Genomic DNA, 18,031 nt, shown 5'->3' with positions numbered 1-18,031 from the left:
AGCCTCACAAGAGGCTGGTGACGGGAGGATGGCTCATAAAGTAACAAAGCCTACCATCAGTAACACACTACGCCGCCAGAGACTCAAATCCTGCAGTGCCAGATGTGTCCCCCTGCTTAAGCCAGTACATGTCCAGGCCCGTCTGAAGTTTGCGAGAGAGCATTTGGATGATCCAGAAGAAGATTGGGAGAATGTCATATGGTCAGATGAAACCAAAATATAACTTTTTGGTAAAAACTCAACTCGTCGTGTTTGGAGGACAAAGAATGCTGAGTTGCATCCAAAGAACACAGCAACAGCCCCAAAACATCACTGCTCTAGAGGATATCTGCATGGAGGAATGGGCCAAAATACCAGCAACAGTGTGTGAAAACCTTGTGAAGACTTACAGAAAACGTTTGACCTCTGTCACTGCCAACAAAGGGTATATAACAAAGTATTGAGATTAACTTTTGTTATTGACCAAATATTTATTTTCCACCATAATTTGCAAATAAATTCATTAAAAATCCCACAATGTGATTTTCTGGATTTTTTTTCTCATTTTGTCTGTCATAGTTGACGTGTATCTATGATGAAAATTACAGGCCTCTCATCTTTTTAAGTGGGAGAATTTGCACAATTTGTGGCTGACTAAATACTTTTTAGTCAGCCACCAAAAATATAAATGCAACAATTTCAAAGATTTTACTGAGTTACAGTTCATATAAGAAAATCTGTGAATTGAAATAAATAAATTAGGCCCTAATATTATGGATTTCACATGACTAGGCAGGGGCGCAGCCATGGGTGGGACTGGGAGGGCATAGGCCCACCCACTGGGGAGCCAGGCCAAGCCAATTAGAATGAGCTTTTCCTCACAAAAGGCCTTTATTAGAGACAGAAATACTCCTCAGCCCCCACCCTACTAGAGAGCAGCACAAAATGCACCTGTGTAAAGATCATGCTGTTTAATCAGCTTCTTTATATGCCACACATGTCATGTGGATGGATTATCTAGGCATAGGAGAAATTTGTGCGATTTTGAGAGAAATACTTGGGTGTATGGAACTTTTCTGGGCTCTTATTTCAGCTTAATGAAACATGGAAACAACACTTTACATGTTGCCTTTATATTTTTGTTCAGTATAATTATAATTTCCAGAAAAATCTTCAGTATGACTTTAGGGGAGTATTAGATGATAGTGGCTGGGCGTGATGCTCTGTGCTGCGCTGGGCGTGTGGTCCCATCAGCGAGCGAGGCGTGAGGCGTGATGCATGAAGAACAGTCATGCAGCCACACAGACCGCATAGCACAGGAGACCCCAAGATTAGTCACACTAAGGCCCCAAGCTGCTCACACACTCCCCTCACAGCACCACCACGAATCCCAAAACGTAATACTACACCCCAATCACCACCACAGCATCATTACAATACAAGATACATAATGGACTTAAAGGCTACCTACCAGCAGTCAAAAATACAGCCAAAGTCACAACCGCAAGGGCAGTGCAATACAATACAGACACTCTACACCACCACAAGGGGCAGTGCAATACAATACAGACACTCTACACCACCACAAGGGCAGTGCAATACAATAAGGACACTCTACACCACCACAAGGGGCAGGACAATACAATACAGACACTCTACACCACCACAAGGGCAGTGCAATACAATACAAACACTCTACACCACCACAAGGGGCAGGACAATACAATACAGACACTCACACTACACCACCACAAGGGGCAGGACAATACAATACAGACACTCACTCTACACCACCACAAGGGGCAGGACAATACAATACAGACACTCTACACCACCACAAGGGGCAGGACAATACAATACAGACACTCTACACCACCACAAGGGACAGGACAATACAATACAGACACTCTACGCCACCACAAGGGGCAGGACAATACAATACAGACACTCTACACCACCACAAGGGGCAGGACAATACAATACAGACACTCTACACCACCACAAGAGGCAGGACAATACAATACAGACACTCTACACCACCACAAGGGGCAGGACAATACAATACAGACACTCTACACCACCACAAGGGGCAGGACAATACAATACAGCCACTCTACACCACCACAAGGGGCAGGACAATACAATACAGACACTCTACACCACCACAAGGGACAGGACAATACAATACAGACACTACACCACCACAAGGGGCAGGACAATACAATACAAACACTCTACACCACCACAAGGGACAGGACAATACAATACAGACACTACACCACCACAAAGGAGAGGACAATACAATACAGACACTCTACTTCACCACAAGGGACAGGACAATACAATACAGACTCTACACCACCACAAGGGACAGGACAATACAATACAGACACTCTACACCACCACAAGGGACAGGACAATACAATACAGACACTACACCACCACAAGGGACAGGACAATACAGACACTCTACACCACTACAATGGACAGGACAATACAATACAGACACTCTACTTCACCACAAGGGACAGGACAATACAATACAGACACTCTACACCACCACAAGGGACAGGACAATACAATACAGACACTACACCACCACAAGGGACAGGACAATACAATACAGACACTCTACACCACCACAAGGGACAGGACAATACAATACAGACACTACAGCACCACAAGGGACAGGACAATACAATACAGACACTCTACACCACCACAAGGGGCAGGACAATACAGACAATCTACACCACCACAAGGAGCAGGACAATACAATACAGACACTCTACACAACCACAAGGGACAGGACAATACAATACAGACACTCTATACCACCACAAGGGACAGGACAATACAATACAGACACTCTACACCACCACAAGGGACAGGACAATACAATCCAGACACTCTACACCACCACAAGGGACAGGACAATACAATACAGACACTCTACACCACCACAAGGGACAGGACAATACAATCCAGACACTCTACACCACCACAAGGGACAGGACAATACAATACAGACACTCTACACAACCACAAGGGACAGGACAATACCATACAGACACTCTACACCACCACAAGGGACAGGACAATACCAATACAGACACTACACCACCATAAGGGACAGGACAATACAATACAGACACTCTACACCACCACAAGGGGCAGGACAATACAATACAGACACTACACCACCACAAGGGACAGGACAATACAATACAGACACTCTACACCACCACAAGGGGCAGGACAATACAATACAGACACTCTACACCACCACAAGGGGCAGGACAATACCATACAGACACTCTACACCACCACAAGGGACAGGACAATACCAATACGGACACTACACCACCACAAGGGACAGGACAATACAGACACTCTACACCACCACAAGGGGCAGGACAATACAATACAAACACTACACCACCACAAGGGACAGGACAATACAATACAGACACTCTACACCACCACAAGGGGCAGGACAATACAATACAGACACTCTACACCACCACAAGGGCAGTGCAATACAATACAGACACTACACCACCACAAGGGGGAGGACAATACAATACAGACACTCTACACCACCACAAGGGGCAGGACAATACAATGCAGACACTACACCACCACAAGGGGCAGGACAATACAAATCAGACACTCTACACTACCACAAGGGGCAGGACAATACAGAATACTGTCCATAATGTAACAGCGCAATACAGCCACATAAACCGCTAGAAGGACACAACCATTAAGACCAGGAAGATATAGCCTTTATATACACACACAATACACACATAACTATAAGATAAACAGCATACAACTTTATCCAACAATGATCAATATATGGCCCCAAATACCTTAAACCACATGCGCTAGGTGGGGAAATGAGGCGGTAGACACTGAACTCTACAAACTCTCAATACCTCCTTTACAATGCAGTGCTCTGCCAGTGATACAGCGTGAAGGCATTTAAAGTGGCAAGTTTAGTGCACAGCAAATACACAGCGCCCTGGACTTTGATGCAGTGGAGACCTAATGACTTCACAGTTTATGAGCTGGGAAAGGAGAGAGCTGAGGAACTAACCACAACTCAGCTGCTACAGTAGCCTAGTAAAACTAAACTCCACGATGTACTTCACATCAACAGAGTTCAGCAGCGACTAGTGTGGGCTGACATTGTCCCGTGTAATTGCATGCTATTCTTTGGGTGCTGAAAATGATAAGAACGCCATTTTATGTTATTCCACAAGCTCGAGTCAGCCCACACTAGTCACCGCTCAATTCTGTTAATATGAAGTACATTGTGGAGTTTAGTTTTACTTGGCTACTGCTGCTACTGCTATAGGCCTAATGTGCTTTCCAAACCATTTATCTATAATGAATTAAACAGGAGAAGGGAGACGGAACGGAGGGCATGCGTGGCAGAGAAGTCAACTCACATTTAAATCAGTTGGCTCCATGCCATAATACCTGCTCTAGTCTGGCTCTATATTCAGTCTACTTTGTGTCTTCACTAAGGAACAGGCAATCTTCCACACTGGTAATGCTGCAGATGTCTCTTATCTATTTTCACTCTCGAAGAGCATCTCTCTGTGTAGGTTGTTGTGGGAAATTACATGTTACAGGTGTCTGGCTCAACTAAGTGGAAGTGAAAGCATCCGGATTCACACACAAACACTTTGGTAACTACGTTGATAGACCTAGTCATCAACCACAATAAAGGCACAGGTCTCCAAACAGGGTGCCAAGTGAAGACGGAAAAATGTATCTCACTCGCTGTCCATGATGATATACTTATTTATTAATAGTTTAGAAATAGTTTAATATTAATGCTTACACATTCATTTTAAAAAGTGTTACCAATATTTGCAATCTTTTGATAGTTGAATGACTGGCTTCCAATAGGGTGCCAAGGGGAGTCATAAAGAAGATCCTCTCACTCGCTGTCCATTAACTTATTCAAGTGTTATTCCGAGGTCCACTAAGATGGTCTCCAAGTCACAAATGATAAACAACAACCTCCATGTATTTCGGATTGCGTGTAAATCAAAATGAGTTATAAACAATACTAGAAGAGTTCCTTGAATCCTGGGGACTGCATGACAATAAATCATTCAGAGACTCCAAGAGGGGTAACAATAATTCTCTCATGAAATTGTCCCCATTAATCACCCCCCAATGTTTTATGGGAAACAGCCTGCAAACGATGACACCCAAATAAATGTGGGTGCCTTCATATCTACACGTTTAAAAGAGATTAATTTAGAATAAATTCTTAATTATTTTTGCAACAAGCAGTTGCGGTTCACTGGGCTGTGGGCCAGAGGTCTCTTCTTCTTTTAATGAAAACAAAATTGAACAGAATAGAGACTTGTAGGTGGCAGAGAGGACCTGAGGCTATAGGCCTGTGACCTTGAGAGAGCTGAGCTTTCCATCCCAATGCCTGGATGTCTGCCTGGCAGGTACTGCCTCATTATCAACTGTACTCTGAACATTATAATGGCAGCTGCCAAAATTAGCAAAAGTTTATTTTAAATGTTTATTTGACCGCTGAACAAAGTTGGATTGTTTTTTTCAAAGTTGGTTGTGAGCATATACTGTAGTTGAGATATGCTAACCTCAAATTTATTCATAAAGGTTAGGCGGCATGTAGCCTTGTGGTTAGAGCATTGGGCCAGTAACCGAAGGGTGGCTTGATCGTAATCCCCGAGCGGACAAGGTACAAATCTGTGATTCTGCCCCTGAACAAGGCAGTTAACCCACTGTTCCTTAACCATCTCATTAAATAAAGGTTAAATAAAATAAAAATAGGCCTAGAAGTTAAAAGTCTAATGCACTGCAGACCGTCAAATCTAACCCCTTATCTACCTACACCAGTTAAAACTCCCTTAATCATTAGCATAGGGCCAATTACAAACTCTCAAATCCTAAGCTTATCTTCAGGTTGAGATTTAAAAGTATCTGTGAGCTGTGGCAGATTTATGTATTTTAAACAGCGAGCATAGCACTACTTAAAAGGGTCACCCGCATATATTGGATATTCATAAAGGGAAAGAAAATCTGCCTGTAAGATTACATTATGCATATCTGCCTGGAGCCACATACAATATGAAGAAAGAACCCCTCTTAACAAGGTCTCTCACAATGACTAACAGCTGCTTCCATAAATAAAATGCAGCGCTAGGTAACAAGTGTATTGTGTATAGAAAGGTCACCCAGTGCTCCAGGTTGAGTTGCAGTGCAGACAGTGCAGTGTTTCTCCAGGAACCATTGACTTGACAAAGTGGCTATGCCTTGACCCTGCTTAAATGTCAATCTGTTGAAAAACACCTCACCACAAATGGCTGTTCACACCTCCCAGCAGCCTGGAAAAATAATCCATTGTGAGGGGTCAGTGGCAGCGTAGGCTTGATAATTCACAGCTCAAATGGCAGAATAACAATGTTTGTGTTTGGAGTGAACTCAGATGGGCAGAGGTCGCACTGCACTGTACGGTGGCAGGAGGAGGAAGGGATTAATTATATACGGAACAAAAATTTAAAAGCAACATTTAAAGTGTTGGGCCCATGTTTCATGAGCTGAAATAAAAGATCCCAGAAATGTTCCACACACACAAAATGTATCTCAAATGTTGTGCACAAATTCGTTTTACATCCCTGTTAGTGAGCATTTTTCCTTTGCCAAGAAGAGGGAATGCTGATGAGTGTTATGTCTCTAATAAAGCCCTTTTGTGGGGGAAAAACTCATTCTGATTGGCTGGGCCTGGCTCCCCAGTGGGTGGGCCTATGCCCTCCCAGTCCCACCCATGGCTGCGCCCCTGCCCAGTCATGTGAAATCCATTGATTCATTCTAATTCGTTTATTTCAACTGACGGATTTCCTTATATGAACTGTAACTCAGTAGAACCTTTGAAAATAATGCATTTATATTTTTATTCAGTATAAAAACTCCACCTACGTAGCAGCTTGATGTGAATAGAGAAGCAGAGAGGAAACTAGTTACAAACTGCAGGTGGGTTTACAGTATGTGTCTCAAATGGCACACAGAATATGTAGTGCACTACTTTTGATGAGGGCCATCAAAAGTAGTGCACTATAATATAGTAGAGGTACTCTGATAGGGAACAGGATGTCATTTGGGACACAGTCTGTATCTCGGATCGAGGACCAATACTCTCACTAACAAGATGTCAGAGTCTGGCCATCTTGTCATTTGTGAAGGTGGAGAGAGGAGCACTTTTAAAATCTCTTGCAGAGCAGAACAGTCTTTACATCTCTCTCCTCCGGCACCAAGCAAGCCCCGAGCCCCGATGCTGATATGCTCATCCAGTGCTAGGCCATAACTCCTGGGAGAGATACGAGATTCTGTTCAAGTGATGGACTACCTCCCTCCATCAGTATGGTGTAAACGATCCAGCCAGGACAGTCAGCTATTCCATCTCTAGCTTGACAAAAAGATACGTCAGAATAAACAAAGTCAGCTGTGTCCTCTTGTTGCCTTTCATACACTTTTGCCATTCAGTCCATGCCAGCTGAAAAAGCCTATACTCCTGACCTGCAAGCCGATATTTCATTTCATAATTGGTTAAAATAGTTAGGGTTAAGGTAAGGCTGTCATTGTAAATAATCATTTGTTCTTAGCTGACTTGCCTACTTAAATAAAGGTTACAAATTTAAAAAAGAGTCCGTTTTAGATTTTGGTTAATTGTTTTGGAGGTCAGCAGTGTCCTTATAGCCTCTCCCATGCCAAAAAGCCACAACTGACCACTTTGAGCAGCCAGACTCAAGATTCACTTTAATTACTTGACAACATCTAGACTCAGTGTACCGGTAAATCAACGGCTAAAGAGACTCGACTGTGGAAGAGCGATAGCGAGAAATAGGCTAAAGTATTGCACCCTGCAATAAATAGGTTCAAGCTTAGTGCAGAGCTCCTAGGCAACCAACATCAAGGCTGCAACATGTTAGTCAGGTGGCAACAGAACTGTTCTACTTTCATTCAGACCAGGGACATCACCACTGAGAAATAGAAGGAAGCCCACAACAACAACTAAAGTCAAACTGTCACAGACAATAATAAAGAATACATTCAAGCATAATTCATTTATATTACGAGCGTAGTTGGTTAAGCCGCAGAAAAAAAGAGCAATCCACCCACTAGCCATGATTGGCTGTGATAACGAGTGGGCTGGAGTTCTGATTGGTCTGCCATGTAGCACGCTTCTGTCTATAACATGAGCTGGTCAGTATGTGTAGGTAATCCTTTCTAACACATAAAAAAAAAGATATCACCTAGTAGAACTGCATGAGTGTTGCTCTCCACTTTCTGGAGGACTGAGTTTTGAATTAGAGTATGATAGCTAAGGAGATGGAGAGAATTCTGCATTTTGATTTCAAATACAGTGGCGTGCGAAATTATTCACCCCCTTCACATTTTTCCTATTTAGTTGCCTTACAACCTGGAATCAAAATTGATTTTTGGGGGGGTTGTATCATTTGATTTACACAACATGCCTACCACTTTGAAGATGCAATATATTTCTTATTGTGAAAAAAACAAGAAAAGACACAAAAAAAAAACAGAAAACTTGAGCCACCCTTTTCAGCAATTACAGCTGCAAGTATCTTGGGTAACATCTAGCCACTGGGATTTTTGCCCATTCTTCAAGGCAAAACTGCTCCAGCTCCTTCAAGTTGGATGGGTTCTGCTGGTGTACAGCAATATTTAAGTCATACCACAGATTTTCAATTGGATTGAGGTCTGGGCTTTGACTAAGCCATTCCAAGACATTTAACTGTTTCCTCTTAAAACACTCGAGTGTTGCTTTAGCAGTATGCTTAAGGTCATTGTCCTGCTGGAAGGTGAACCTCCGTCCCAGTCTCAAATCTCTTGAAGAATGAAACAGGTTTCCCTCAAGAATGTCCCTGTATTTATTACCATGCATCATTCCTTCAATTCCGACCAGTTTCCCTGTCCCTGCCGATAAAAAACATCCCACAGCATGATGATGCCACCACCATGCTTCACTGTGGAGATGGCATTCTCTAGGTGATGAGAGGTGTTGGGTTTGCCCAAGACATAGTGTTTTCCTTGATGGCCAAAAAGCTACATTTTTGTCTCATCTGACCAGAGTACCTTCTTCCATATGTTTGGGGAGTCTCCCACATGCCTTTGGGCGAACACCAAACCCATTGCTTAGTGGTGTTGCAGACTGGGGCCTTTCAGAACATGTGTACATCTACTGAGATCATGTGACAGATAATGTGACACTTAGATTGCACACAGGTGGACTTTATTTAACTAATTATGTGACTTCTGAAGGTAATTGGTTGCACCAGATCTTATTTAGGGGCTTCATAGCAAAGGGGGTGAATATATATATGCACACACCACGTTTCCGTGTTTTATTTTAACTTCTTCGATATAGGGGGCGCTCTTTTAATTTTTGGATGAAAAACGTTCCCGTTTTAAACAAGATATTTTGTCATGAAAAGATGCTCGACTATGCATATAATTGACAGCTTTGGAAAGAAAACACTCTGACGTTTCCAAAACTGCAAAGATATTGTCTGTGAGTGCCACAGAACTGATGTTACAGAAAAAACCCAGATAAAAATACAATCAGGAAGTGCCACATTTTTTGAAACCGCCTCATGGCAATGACTCCTTATATGGCTGTGGAGGAGCTAGGAGTCAGCTTACCTTTTCCACGTTTTCCTCAAGGTGTCTGCAGCATTGTGACGTATTTGTAGGCATATCATTGGAAGATTGACCATAAGAGACTACATTTACCAGGTGGTCGCTTGGTGTCCTCCGTCGCAATTATTGCGTAATCTCCAGCTGCAGTATTTTTCCATTTGCCTCTGATGAGAAACCGACTGCCAGGAATGATTTTTCATCTAATAGAATTGTGAAAAACACCTTGAGGATTGATTCTAAACAACGTTTGCCATGTTTCTGTCGATATTATGGAGCTAATTTGGAAAATAGTTTGGCGTTGTAAGTGACTGCATTTTCGTTTTTTTTTCTTAGCCAAACGTGATAAACAAAACAGAGCTATTTCTCTTACACAAATAATATTTTTGGAAAAAATTAACATTTGCTATCTAACTGAGAGCCTCGTCATAGAAAACATCCGAAGTTCTTCAAAGGTAAATGATTTTATTTGAATGCTTTTCTTGTTTTTGTGAAAATGTTGCCTGCTGAATGCTAGGCTTAATGCTATGCTAGGCTATCAATACTCTTACACAAATGCTTGTGTAGCTTTGGTTAAAGCATATTTTGAAAATCTGAGATGACAGTGTTGTTAACAAAAGGCTAAGCTTGTGTTTCAATATATTTATTTCATTTAATTTGCGATTTTCATGAATAGGAAACGTTGCATTATGGTAATGAGCTTGAGGCTATGATTACGCTCCCGGATACGGGATTGCTCGACGCTAGAGGTTAAATAATTTTTTGAAACAAGCAGTTTTTTTCATTTCACTTCACCAATTTGGACTATTTTGTGTATGTCCATTACATGAAATTGCCCAAAAAATCCATTAAAATTACAGGTTGTAATGCAACAAAATAGGAAAAAATCCAAGGCGGATGAATACTTTTGCAAGGCACTGTATGCAGGCAGAGTCAAAAAGAGAACACACAGAAGACTGTTGTATAAAACACCTGTCTCCGGATTACATCTTCAAACTAAGGGCAACTACGACATCCATGACAGAGAGAGAGAAGCGTCCATCCACGTATACAGGTAAGATAGTCTAGCTAGCTACATTTTCAGATATTACACATTTCAAATGTTGTCAGAAAGTAATTTTCATTTCAAGTTAAAGTGTACTGTTAGCTAGCTAGCTAACGTTAGCTGGCTGGCTCGCTAGCTCACATTACGTGTATGATCCGTGTAGTTATATTATTTGTATCTCAGAGCCATTTGCATTGATAGTTATAGCCTAATGTTAGCTTGCTAACATTGAACCTGGTTGGTTAGCTACCTGCAGATTCATGCAGGGTAGTAACGTTATGAGTTGGGATTATGGTTAATTGTTTAGCTAGCTAGCTACATGTCTAACAAAAGATGCAAGTAACCATTTAATAGAATGTTCATGAGGTCACTGCGACAACTGACAATAGACGTAGCTGGTAAATTTGCTCTGGCTCTCGTCTGAGTGTGCCAGAGCACAGAATAACTGACACATTTCTGAACTCTCAACACCTGTTGAATATGGCCGGTGTCAGTAAACGTTGGAAAAAAAGCACAATTAAATTGCTGCAAGCAGCACAGTTGCAGTCACCAACGCTCTGGATAACATAAAAACAGCCTGACCAGATCTGCTAGGGATAGTAAAATGGTCAGAGTGAGGTGTTCTCTCATTTGTGTCTGGAAGTAGCTAGCAAGCTAGCCAACATTAGCCAGTTAACTTGGGTGCTTGACTGCTGTTAGGTCAGAATGCTCAGATCAAACCTATTCCTCATCCAGTGTGCGTTGTGAATGCTCCGCGAGCGAAACTCTCATAATTTACGAACGGACAATCTGACAACGCTCTGAGTTTACGAACACCCAGAACGCACTCTGAGCACACTCTGGCACTGCAGATAAAACGAACACACCCGTAGTATAAACCAGCCTAAAGTCCTGAAATCTTTGGTTGCTTAGTACATGGCCTCACATGTGAATTAAGAGATGGGTGGGGCTAAGGCTTTAGAGGTTGTGAATGATACTGAATGGGTGTAGACAAAGAAGAGCTCTCCAGTAGGTGTACCAAAACACTAAAAAGAGACATTTTCTCAAAAGTGAGGTTACAAGTTTATCAATCTTCAAAGAAAAATTACTTTCCCATTGTTCCTCAAATGTAGTGTATGATATACCATTTTCTAGCCCTGAGTCTCTACTTTTATCCAATGTAAACAACACAATTTCAAATTTTGCTATATAAGACCGAATCAAGACGGTCGGTCACATACAGTGGCTTGAGAAAGTATTCACCCCCCCTTGGAATTTTTCACATTTTGTTGCCTTACAACCTGGAATTAAAATGGCTTTTTGGGGGGTTTGTATCATTTGATTTACACAACATGCCTACCACTTTGAAGATGCCACTTATATTTTTTTGTCAAACAAACAAAAAATAATACCATTTTTTTTTAAACTTGAGCGTGCATAACTATTCACCCCCTAAGTCAATACTTTGTAGAGACACCTTTTTCAGCAATTACAGCTGCAAGTCTCTTGGGGTATGTCTCTATAAGCTTGGCACATCTAGCCAATGGGATTTTTGCCCATTCTTCAAGGTAAAACTGCTCCAGGGATGGTTATTTCGGGGTGATGAGAGGTGTTGGATATGCGCCAAACATAGCATTTTCCTTGATGGTCAAAAAGCTTAATTTTAGTCTCATCTAACCAGAGTACCTTCTTCCATTTGTTTGGGGAGTCTCCCACATGCCTTTTGACGAACACCAAACGTGTTTGCTTTTATCTTTCTTTAAGCAATGGATTTTTTTCTGGCCACTCTTCCGTAAAGCCCAACTCTGTGGAGTGTACGGCTTAGTGGTCCTATGGACAGACACTCCAATCTCCACCGTGGAGCTTTGCAGCTCCTTCAGGCTTCTTTTTGGTCTCTTTGTTGCCTCTGATTAATGCCCTCCTTGCCTGGTCCGTGAGTTTTGGTGGGCGACCCTCTCTTGGCAGGTTTGTTGTGGTGCCATATTCTTTCAATTTTTTAATAATGGATTCAATGGTGCTCCGTGGGATGTTAAAAGTTTCTGATTTTTTTAATAATCTAACCCTGATCTGTACCTCTCCACAACTTTGTCCCTGACCTATTTTGAGAGCTCCTTGGTCTTCATGGTGCTGCTTGCTTGGTGGTGCTCCTTGCTAGGTGGTGTTGCAGACTCAGGGGCCTTTCAGAACAGGTGTATATCTACTGAGATCATGTGACAGATCATGTGACACTTAAATTTCACTTCACAAATTTGGACTATTTTGTGTATGTCCATTACATGAAATCCAAATAAAAATGTAAATTACAGGTTGTAATGCAACAAAATAGGAAAAATTCCATTACAGCTGTGAGTCTTTCTGGGTAAGTCTCTAAGAGATTTCCATACCTGGATTGTACAATATTTGCCCAATATATATTTTGTATTCTTCAAGCTCTGTCAAGTTAGTTGTTGATCATTGCTAGACAGAATTTAAGTCTGCCATAGAGTTTCAAGCTGATTTAGGTCAAAACTGTAACTAGGCCACATTCACATTCCATGTGGTCTTGGTAAGCAACTCAAGTGTATATTTGGCCTTGTGTTTTCCGTAATTGTCCTGCTGAAAGGTGAATTCGTCTCCCAGTGTCTGGTGGAAATCAGACTGAACCAATTGTCCTCTTTCCACTTAGCTATATTTTTAGATCAGTACAGTATAAGAAAACCAGTCTGTTTTTCCATCTGATATAATTGGAAAAGTAATATGAGGGCACGCTAAACCCTAAGACATGGGATGCATCGCAAATAGCACCCTATTCCCACATATTGCACTACTTTTGATGAGGGCCATCAAAAGTAGTGCACTATATTATAGTAGAGGTACTCTGATAGGGAACAGGATGTCATTTGGGACACAGTCTGTATCTCGGATCTCAGACCAATACTCTCACTAACAAGATGTCAGAGTCTGGCCATCTTGTCATTTGTGAAGGTGGAGAGAGGAGCACTTTTAAAATCTCTTGCAGAGCAGAACAGTCTTTACATCTCTCTCCTCCGGCACCAAGCAAGCCCCGAGCTCCGATGCTGATATGCTCATCCAGTGCTAGGCCATAACTCCTGGGAGAGATACGAGATTCTGTTCTAGTGATGGACTACCTCCCTCCATCAGTATGGTGTAAACGATCCAGCCAGGACAGTCAGCTATTCCATCTCTAGCTTGACAAAAAGATACATCAGAATAAACAAAGTCAGCTGTGTCCTCTCTGGTTACCATTCATACACTTTTGCCATTCAGTCCATGCCAGCTGAAAAGCCTATAATCCTGACCTAAAAGCCGATATTTAATTTCAGACTTGGTTAAAATTAGGTTATGGTTAGAGTTAAGGTACGGGTCAGTTTTAGATTTTGGTTAATTGTTTTGGAGGTCAGCAGTGTCCTTATAGCCTCTCCCATGCCAAAAAGCCACAACTGACCACTTTGAGCAGCCAGACTCAAGATTCACTTTAATTACTTGACAACATCTAGACTCAGTGTACCGGTAAATCAATGGCTAAAGAGACTCGACTGTGGAAAAGCGAGAGCGAGAAATAGGCTAAAGTATTGCACCCTGCAATAAATAGGTTCAAGCTTAGTGCAGAGCTCCTAGGCAACCAACATCAAGGCTGCAACATGTTAGTCAGGTAGCAACAGAACTGTTCTACTTTCATTCAGACCAGGGACATCACCACTGAGAAATAGAAGGAAGCCCACAACAACAACTAAAGTCAAACTGTCACAGACAATAATAAAGACCAGGGACATCACATGCAGATAAAGGATGTGTCCTGATTGCTACTGGGTCAGTGATGATTGTTATTAGCCTCGGCCTACATTAGATGGTTTTACAGAATTTACTCATGATTGTTTAACAGATTAGCACAGGCTCATTGGTGCCTGATAAAGTGAAAAGGCTTGTTCCACATTGTATTCATTAGTGAATAGGCACACTTAAACCCAGGCTTGAAAATGTTGAAGGCTATTCAGGGGAGCTTGATCAACCCTATTATATTTCAGAATGTAAGGTTGAAATGTTTTAATCATTGTAAATTACCGTTCCGAGTGGATTGATTTTTGATATCTATTGATTTTCAGAGTATGCTCTAACACAGACCCATGCATCTTGGCCCACCGGTGATTCACTTTAGCTAATCTAATTCTGTGAGGGAAATATTTATTGTTGTTGTGTTTTAAATGCTGTTCCATTTCCAAGCCGTTCCACTCTGATCTATCCTATATGTTAATCCATGTTTAGAAAACAACATTCATTAAATCAGGATATCATATTGACACTGTACTTTTTATAACACTTTCACTTCGCTATATTAATAGATCAGTAGAGTATAAGAAGACCAGTCTGTTTTTCCATCTGATATAATTGGAAAGGGAATGAGAGGGCACGCTAAACCCTAAGACATGGGATGCATCTCAAATAGCGCCCTATTCCCTATGTAGTGCACTACTTTTGATCAGGGCTGTCAAAAGTAGTGCACTATACAGGGATAGGGTACCATGTTTAGATGCATCCATAGAACAGCTGTGCAATCAGACCAGACACTACAGCCTGTGATATAAATCTACTGGTTAGGCCTAATTCAGGGCACTTAGGAAATGGGGATGGACTCACCTTTGGCTGAAGAGAAAGACCCATAAAAACTTCAGCGCAGGTGGACATTTATCAGAGGGCCACTGCAACTGTGCTGCTACACCTGCAAGACAAAACAATATATGTTTTTTAGGCTGCTCGCTTCATCAGATATGATAGGTCCAGTAAATTGGCAAAATGAATGTACCTTCCATACTAGAAATATAATAGTATGGTCAAAATAACACATTGTGCCGTTCTGGAGCTTTGCAAGCTCTGATCCAACTTCTCTTTGATTACTGCATTGTTGGGTTTAGAGCTTGCAAGAAAGGCATTTCACTGTACATGTGCACGTGACATTAAAACTTGAAACTTAAAGTAGGTCATTATACAACTGATATGCCAAGATAAATGATTCTAAAACATGGTTTGATCGGTTGACTGCTAAACCCAGTAAGGCAGTTCTCCCATGTCTTTTCACACTGGCCTAATTCATTCCAACAACCCAGTTGACCTTTGGCCCATCTTAGTCACCAAAGAGGATATTTATATCAAAGATATGGGATTTTATATACTTGTAACAAACAATGTATACGAAATGCTTCAGTCTGGTTTTAGACCCCATCATAGCACTGAGACGGCACTTGTGAAGGTGGTAAATGACATTTTAATGGCATCGGACCGAGGCTCTGCATCTGTCCTCGTGCTCCTAGACCTTAGTGCTGCTTTTGATACCATCGATCACCACATTCTTTTGGAGAGATTGGAAACCCAAATTGGTCTACACGGACAAGTTCTGGCCTGGTTTAGATCTTATCTGTCGGAAAGATATCAGTTTGTCTCTGTGAATGGTCTGTCCTCTGACAAATCAACTGTAAATTTCGGTGTTCCTCAAGGTTCCGTTTTAGGACCACTTTTGTTTTCACTATATATTTTACCTCTTGGGGATGTTATTCGAAAACATAATGTTAACTTTCACTGCTATGCAGATGACACACAGCTGTACATTTCAATTAAACATGGTGAAGCCCCAAAATTGCCCTTGCTAGAAGAATGTGTTTCAGACATAAGGAAGTGGATGGCTGCAAACTTTCTACTTTTAAACTCGGACAAAACAGAGATGCTTGTTCTAGGTCCCAAGAAACAAAGAGATCTTCTGTTGAATCTGACAATTAATCTTAATGGTTGTACAGTCGTCTCAAATAAAACTGTGAAGGACCTCGGCGTTACTCTGGACCCTGATCTCTCTTTTGAAGAACATATCAAGACCATTTCAAGGACAGCTTTTTTCCATCTACGAAACATTGCAAAAATCAGGAACTTTCTGTCCAAAAATGATGCAGAAAAATTAATCCATGCTTTTGTCACTTCCAGGTTAGACTACTGCAATGCTCTACTTTCCGGCTACCCGGATAAAGCACTAAATAAACTTCAGTTAGTGCTAAATACGGCTGCTAGAATCCTGACTAGAACCAAAAAATTTGATCATATTACTCCAGTGCTAGCCTCTCTACACTGGCTTCCTGTCAAAGCAAGGGCTGATTTCAAGGTTTTACTGCTAACCTACAAAGCATTACATGGGCTTGCTCCTATCTATCTCTCTGATTTGGTCCTGCCGTACATACCTACACGTACGCTACGGTCACAAGACGCAGGCCTCCTAATTGTCCCTAGAATTTTTAAGCAAACAGCTGGAGGCAGGGCTTTCTCCTATAGAGCTCCATTTTTATGGAACGGTCTGCCTACCCATGTCAGAGACGCAAACTCGGTCTCAACCTTTAAGTCTCTACTGAAGACTCATCTCTTCAGTGGGTCATATGATTGAGTGTAGTCTGGCCCAGGAGTGGGAGGGTGAACGGAAAGGCTCTGGAGCAACGAACCACCCTTGCTGTCTCTGCCTGGCCGGTTCCCCTCTTTCCACTGGGATTCTCTGCCTCTAACCCTATTACAGGGGCTGAGTCACTGGCTTTACTGGGGCTCTCTCATGCCGTCCCTGGAGGAGGTGCGTCACCTGAGTGGGTTGAGTCACTGATGTGGTCATCCTGTCTGGGTTGGCGCTCCCCCCCCCCCCCCTTAAGTTGTGCCGTGGCGGAGGTCTTTGTGGGCTATACTCAGCCTTGTCTCAGGATGGTAAGTTGGTGGTTGAAGATATCCCTCTAGTGGTGTGGGGGCTGTGCTTTGGCAAAGTGGGTGGGGTTATATCCTTCCTGTTTGGCCCTGTCCGGGGGTGTCCTCGGAGTGGGCCACAGTGTCTCCTGACCCCTCCTGTCTCAGCCTCCAGTATTTATGCTGCAGTAGTTTATGTGTCGGGGGGCTAGGGTCAGTTTGTTATATCTGGAGTACTTCTCCTGTCCTATTCGGTGTCCTGTGTGAATCTAAGTGTGCGTTCTCTAATTCTCTCCTTCTCTCTTTCTCTCTCTCGGAGGACCTGAGCCCTAGGACCATGCCCCAGGACTACCTGACATGATGACTCCTTGCTGTCCCCAGTCCACCTGGCTGTGCTGCTGCTCCAGTTTCAACTGTTCTGCCTTATTATTATTCGACCATGCTGATCATTTATGAACATTTGAACATCTTGGCCATGTTCTGTTATAATCTCCACCCGGCACAGCCAGAAGAGGACTGGCCATCCCACATATGCTCTCTCTAATTCTCTCTTTCTTTCTCTCTCTCGGAGGACCTGAGCCCTAGGACCATGCCCCAGGAATACCTGACATGATG

General features: G+C 42.3%; 1 protein-coding gene across 14 annotated transcripts in view; it reads right to left on the bottom strand.

Annotated features, from left to right (window-relative positions):
• Positions 1-18,031, bottom strand: part of arvcfb (ARVCF delta catenin family member b) — a 309,144-nt gene that overhangs the window by 221,345 nt on the left and 69,768 nt on the right. For all 14 annotated transcript variants that reach the window (XM_036936118.1, XM_036936125.1, XM_036936123.1 and 11 more), the window contains exon 2: positions 15,353-15,434. The gene's annotated coding sequence lies outside the window, so the exon portion shown is untranslated. The remainder of the gene's footprint in view (positions 1-15,352; positions 15,435-18,031) is intronic.

The sequence above is a fragment of the Oncorhynchus mykiss genome, chromosome 11, assembly GCF_013265735.2.
Source record: "Oncorhynchus mykiss isolate Arlee chromosome 11, USDA_OmykA_1.1, whole genome shotgun sequence".
NCBI classification, from domain to species: Eukaryota; Metazoa; Chordata; class Actinopteri; order Salmoniformes; family Salmonidae; genus Oncorhynchus; species Oncorhynchus mykiss.
The sequence above is the reverse complement of the archived record's forward strand: the minus strand, read 5'-3'. Positions and strand labels throughout refer to the sequence as shown.